This window comes from Colobus angolensis, unplaced genomic scaffold (genome assembly GCF_000951035.1).
Source record: "Colobus angolensis palliatus isolate OR3802 unplaced genomic scaffold, Cang.pa_1.0 Scaffold15, whole genome shotgun sequence".
In the NCBI taxonomy this organism is placed as follows: Eukaryota; Metazoa; Chordata; class Mammalia; order Primates; family Cercopithecidae; genus Colobus; species Colobus angolensis.
In genome coordinates, this window is record NW_012114599.1 from 8,175,099 (window position 1) to 8,182,149 (window position 7,051).

Genomic DNA, 7,051 nt, shown 5'->3' on the forward strand with positions numbered 1-7,051 from the left:
CAGGATATGTGTGCACAAAGCAGAATATTAAAACGTAGAGATGGCAGATGTTTTTTCCGCCTGATTGTATTTCATCTGATATGGCACCTGCCCTTCCTGGAATCATGATTTCTAATCATCTGAATTCAGAGCATTAAGATGATTTACTATATGAACTCAGAGCACAGGAAACTGGGCTAAAGGGTATGTTAGGCCATGGAAAATCCTGGTGATCTGTCATCACAGGATGTGCCTGTGTAGTGATTAGAGGGCTGTACAGTAAAGCTTGCAATACCCTCATCTGGTGTGTCTGCCTATAGACTTTGTTAGTAAACACTGATGATTCCTCCACTGCCTTTGCTTCACGTTTCTGGACTCCACTGAAACCTAGCACCTTTCTTCTATTCACTCATTTTTTTCTTCAGGCACTGTGGTAGGCAGAAAAAAAATGGCCCCTAAAGATGCCCACATCCTCACTCCTGGAACCTGAAAATATGCTATGCTCGGTGGCAAAGGGAAATTAAAGTCACAGATGGAATTAAGGTTGCTAATTAACCAACTTTAAGATAAGGACTATTCTAGATTATCCAGGTAGGATCAATGTCATCACAAGAGTTCTTAAATGGGGAAAGGGGAGGCAGAAGAGTTAGTCTCAGAGTGAGGCAGTATGAGGTGACTAGATTGGCCATTGCTGGCTTTGGAGATGGCAGGGGACCAAAAGCCTAGAAATGCTAGCAGCTTCAAGAAGCTGAAAAAGGCAAGTAAATGAAAACATCCCTTTTGCATCCAGAAAGAAATCAACCCTGCCAACACCTCAGTTTTAGTCCAGTGAGACCCATTTCAGACTTTTGACACCGAGAACTGTGACATAACAAATTTGTGTTGTTTCAAGCTGCCCAACTTGTTATCACTTGTTACAGCAGCCAATAGCACAGGCACATTATTCTGTCCTGTTGCTTTACTTTTGTTTTAGGAAATATCTTGTGTTTTAAAGGGATTTTTACCCCTGAGAATTTCATCCAATGTGAGTTGACTATAATGAAGACCAACTTATTGATGACTTACCTTACTGTAATTTTCTATATATTGACAACAAAAGCATGGGATATGGAGTAAAATAGTCAGAGTTCCAACTCTGGTTTTTCACTTGATGGCTCTGAGTCCTCTAATCAATTTGTTTTAAAGACTATCAATTTCTTAAACTATTATGCTTACTCAGCTATACCTAACTGACCTGACACATAGGATGTTTTGAAGTTCAAATTGGAGAATGATACATAATTAAGATAATCAACTTGTTTTCTTAATTTACAATGATAGACATTAATATTGAAAGGGTATGCTATTTAGAAGCTGACTAACTTAGCAGAAGACATTTGCCCTATACCACTGTTTTTAAAACTCTGCCACTGGGCCGGGTGCGGTAGCTCCGGCCTGTAATTCCAGCACTTTGGGAGGCCAAGGAGGTCGCATTAAGAGCTCAGGTGATCAAGACCATCCTGGCTAACACGGTGAAACCCCGTCTCTACTAAAAATACAAAAAATTAGCTGGGCGTGGTGGTGGGCACCTGTAGTCCCAGCTACTCAGGAGGCTGAGTCAGGAGAATTGCTTGAACCCAGGTGGCAGAGCTTGCAGTGAGCCAAGATCACACCACTGCACTCCAGTCTGGGCAACAGAGCGAGACTCCATCTCAAAATAAATAAATAAACAAACAAATAAACAAACAAACACTCTGCCATTTATTTTGCTGGGAAACTTGGTTGAGAGATGGGGAAAGGTTGAAGGAAGGGAGAGGTTGGGTGGTGAACTAATTTCCTCCTTACCCACACTCGATTTAAACCAAAGCAATACCAATCTGTGAAAATAGAATTTGAAGTAAAGGGAGAGGGTTCAAAGAAATTGAGAACCCTTGCACTGTAGTATGTGCAAATGCAGGTCCGTGTAGCCTTGAATAGTTCCTCTGGCCTATCTACGTCAACATTTGGAGATGCACAGTTCCTATAAACATGTGCATAGAAACAGAAGAATACATATTTGCATATGGGATTAAAAGAAATGTCTGCTGTAAAATATCTAGCACAGAGCTACACTCTGTGTATTAAAAATACACTCTGTATTAAAGATGAGTATTTGATAACACTAAGTGATATGAAGCCAAGAAATGTCGTAGTGTTCGAATCCTCTCCACCTTCCTTACTCTTGGGCTCTGACTTTAGACACTAAATAATTCTAGGACGTAAGTGAAAACACATTTCAATGGACCTCTATTCTGCTTACTTCATAAATTAGCCTGCGCGTTATTTTTTAAATGAATTTTGTTCTGTTTCTAAAATGCCTTTTCTAGAAAGTTTCTGTCTGTTGAATTCATTATTTAAAATTGAATCTTCCTGCTTTGGGTAAATAACAGTATGATGTTTACTATATATTCGCATTGTGCTGGCATTAGGTAAGGATTTATACAGTGTTCCTGCTTATGAACAGTGACATATTTTATAAGAGGGAAAAACCATGGAAATGAATTCTCATAGTTTAAAAATAAAATACATCCAATGTCTGTCTTGCAAAAGAGTATACCACATAGTTAATAATATAACAATTAATATTCTTAAACATTTCCAAAAGACAAAGTATACCATGAAAATATTAAAAAAAAAAAAAAAACTACATTAAAACCCTTTGTTGGAATGCTTTCCACTTTCCACAGAACAGAACTAAAATAACCTGTTATACAATTAGTCACAAATACAGACCTCGAGTTTTTTGCCCATACACATGAGTATTTTTCTAAAACATGTCTTCTTTGTAGTAGGTAGGCCCTGCCACCACTGTGCTTGTCTGAGTTTACAAATCTGTTGTAACCTGTAGCTTCCCTGTGACTTCTCTGGCTCACCTCTCTTGCTAAGCTTTGTTTCCTAATTAAAATCTTCTGCCACTGCCATAGCTACTGCTTCTACTGGAACCACCATAGCCACCTTTGTTTCATTTTTGGCAAAGTATTGGCCTCCACCACCATAAGGGCCAGAGCTTCTGCCTCCAAAATTTCCTCCTTTTGTGGTTCCCAAATTTGAAGAGTGATTGTTGTAATTGCCAAAATCACTGTAGTTTCCACCACCTCCAAAATTGCTTCCATCATTACCAAATCCATTATAGCCATCCCCACTGCCACCATATCCAACACCACCATGGCTGCCACCAAAGTCACCACAACCACTGAAGTTTTTCCATGATCAAAGTTGTCATTCCCACTGAAACCACCTCCACGACCACCACCAAAGTTTCCAGAACCACTTCGACTTCTTTGGCTGGATGAATACTAGCCATCTCTCGCTTTGACACGGCTTTCCTAACTTCACAGTTGTGGCCATTCACAGTATGGTGTTTCTGAATGACACTCTTATCCCTGGAGTCATGGTCGTCAAATGTTACAAAGTCAAAGCCCCTTTTCTTGTCACTGCCTTGGTCAGTCATGATTTCAGTTGTTTCAATTTTTCCCAACTGTTCAAAATAATCTCTTAGGTGATGTTCTTCAGTGTCTTCATTAATGCCACCAACAAATATCTTCTTCACAGTTAAGCGGGCACCTGATCTTTCATAATCTTCTCTTGAGACAGGTCTCTTTGATTCCACAACTCTTCTATCCACCTTGTGTGGCCTTGCATTTATGGCTGCATCCACCTCCTCCGCAGTGGCAAATGTGACAAACTCAAAGCTCCTGGAGCACTTTGTGTTTGGATCTCTCATGACTACACAGTCCATGAGTGTTCCCCACTGCTCAAAATGGCTTCTCAGGCTCTCACCCGTTGTTTCAAAGCTTAACCCTCCAATGAAGAGCTTCCTCAGCTGTTCCGGCTCTTTAGGAGACTCTGACTTAGACATGATGGCAGGGAGAAGAGAGACTTTAACCATGCTTCTTCAGCGGCATCCACGGGCAGAAAGGCTATGAAAGTATTTTAAGCAAATGAATGTGTTACAAATATTTACAGAACACAAGAATTCTTAGTATTATCAGTGGATGTGAAAAATAAATAGACATACGATAATTTCATTTGAATAAAGTACAATAAATTATCCCATGAAAAAGTTGAAGAAACAAAAATATTAACTGTCAAAACTTACTAAGATTGAGTGATAAAACTGATGTTTTTTCTCAGTAACTTTGTGATAGTTTATTTTGGGTAACTTCTATCGAGATACACTATAAAAGTTTGATTTGATTTAGAATTTTTATGATACCCTCTTCCCCCACACACTTTCTGGATGAAAACAGCCTGAACTTCTATAATGTTTTCTTTCAAGGAAATATTTAGTACAGACATACACAAAATAAATAAAAGTTAAACCTACTTTAATAAGCTTCTGTAATGCACTGATTCCATATACACACATACATGCACATGTGTATAATTCTACATTGTGTTTATATATATGTATATATTTGTGCTAACTTACATACAAACATATCAACTGTGATTACCAATACTGAGATGATATGAGATCGTGTATGAACATGACCATCTAATGACTGAAGACCTCGGTCTAGGAAAACATCTCTTTACTAAAAATTATTATGTTTAATTCAATAATGAAAAACAATAATAATTATTTTTTACTATTTGTAACAGCTTTTGTCCTTTTTGAAAGTGTAAGATGTTTTCAAATATTTGAAAAGTTCTCAAAATCTTTCACAAACAGCAGTTTTTTTACCCATTACAATTCTAAACAAAGAAATATATGCAGATTGTACATTCTAATTACTATTGGTCTCAAATGGATGCCAATCTATACTGTGAAAATATAATAGAAATTTGCCTTAACTTTGCATATTAGGATGATGATAATAGACAATCACTATATATCAAATGCTCTTCTCCTCTAGATTCTGAAATTCTTTTTTCAACCCATTGTACTGTGAAAGTTCCAATACTGATACACTGGGAGGAGAAATTTTCTAGAGTGAGGAACAGTTCTTAGAAGTTTTATTATTATATATGATATGTGCAAAAAGTGTATAATGTACGTTAGCTATAATTGGTCTACATACATTTACTGAAAAATTATTGATGCCTAATAGATGTGTCAAACTGAATATATTCTAACTAAATTCCTGGTCTTCCCCTAAAATCTTGCTCTACCACATTGCAAATAGTAGTAACTCTATCCTTTCAGTTAGTCATAAAATCTTGGAGTTACCCTTGATTTCTCTGTTTCTCTCAAAAAATCCTGTTATCTTCAAATATTTCCGGAATCCTACCACTTCCCACCATCTCTGCTGCTTGTCGAAGCCATCATCATCTCTAACTCATATCCTTGTTCCCCTTACAGTCTAATCTCAACCTAGCAGCCAGTGTTATCCCCCTAAGTATAGATCATGCCATCTCTTAGTTCATATGTCCAAGAGCGCCCCATCTTACAAAGAGTCAAGGTCAGCCTCTTCACAATGGCTGTGAGGCCCATCACACTAGCTCCCTTCTATTTCTTTGACCTATTCTTCAGCTCCAGCCATGCTGGCTCCTTCTTGGTTAATGACAATATCAGGAATTGCATTGGCTCTCCCTGATTCCAGGAATATTCTTTCTCCATATGTCTGGTGGCTTCTCCCTCCTGTCTTTCCAATCTTTACTCACGTGTAACCTTCACAGAGAGGCCTGCACTGACCACCATACTGAAGCTTACAAACCAAACCCTGGCATTATTGTTCTCCTTCCCTGCTTGATTTTTGTCTGTAACACTAATAAACTTCTAACCTATAATACAGTTTACCTATTTCCCCTCACTAGAAAATCCATGAGGGAAGGAATTTGTTTATTTCTTTAGCCCAAGTCCCTTGAGGTGTGGCTTACATACAATGAAAATTTGTTGAGTGAATGAAAGAATATGTGCTATTCACTATAATAAGTACCCAGGAAGCCAATAGTGAACAGGACACATGTCTCCTGCTTAATGGAGCTTACAGGCTATTGCACTAGTTGTAGCACTTAAAATTTGAAGATATATTTAAATTGCATATATTCCAACTTGAAAATTTAATAGATCAAGAAACTGATGCCCAGTTATGTTACGGGACTTTTTAATAACCCTAGAGGTTTGGGAATTCAATTATCTGATTCATAATTCAGCAGTGTTTTTACTACATACTGTGCTTAACAATTAGCTTGTATCATAGTTTGTAATCAAAGTACAACAGGTGTTATAAAAATTAAATATAAGACATATGGGGAAAAGCCAATGTACATTATTATAAATTATATTATTTATGCTGCTGAATAAGTGCTATAAACAAATAATGCAGCTGGGTGCGGTGATGCATGCCTGTAGTCCCAACGACTCTGGACATGAAATGGGAAGATCTCTTGAGCATGAGTTCCAATTCGATCTGAGTAACATAGCAAGACTTCATCTCTTTAGAGCAAAAACACAATAACAATAAACAACAAATGATGCTGGAGTAGTTCGGAAATCTCTGTGCTCTAGAATTATTATGGCATAATTCAGTGAACTGAAAGATGAGTGAACCAAAAATAATGAAATGAGGTATAATATAACCAAAGGTGTGGAAGTAGAGTAGATATCGTTGAGAAGAGGACAGAGGAGAGTGAGAAGCTCCCTTGAATTAATTTAAGTCTTTAGGCTTTAGTGAATTGAAATCCTTCCAGAGATTACACATTGAAGATGTGATCAAAGATGAACTCAAGATGTCATCATGGAAATCAGGTGAGAAAATGTTCTTTCAATTTTCAAAAATATAAAAATTGTGGATGACAGAAATAAAAATATTGAATAAACTAGCTAAACAAATCTTCCATGAACAATTAGTGGCAGAATTGGCAGTTTTAAGGAGTTAGCCTAGGTTTAATGATAACAAGACTTGTTATAATGGTTTGACATTACATCTTAAAGTTAGTATGGCCAAGGTAGGTGGATCACCTGAGGTCAGAAGTTTGAGACCAGCCTGGCCAAGATGGTGAAACCCCATCTCTACTAAAAACACAAAAATTAGCAAGGCATGGTGGCAGACACCTGTAATCCCAGCTACTCAGGAGGCTGAGGCAGGAAAATCACTTGAACCCACGA

At 37.6% G+C, this 7,051-nt stretch overlaps 1 pseudogene; it reads right to left on the reverse strand.

Moving 5' to 3' along the window:
• Window positions 1-2,896: 2,896 nt before the first annotated feature.
• Window positions 2,897-3,856, reverse strand: LOC105507439 (annotated as a pseudogene).
• Between the last annotated feature and the right edge of the window lie 3,195 nt (window positions 3,857-7,051).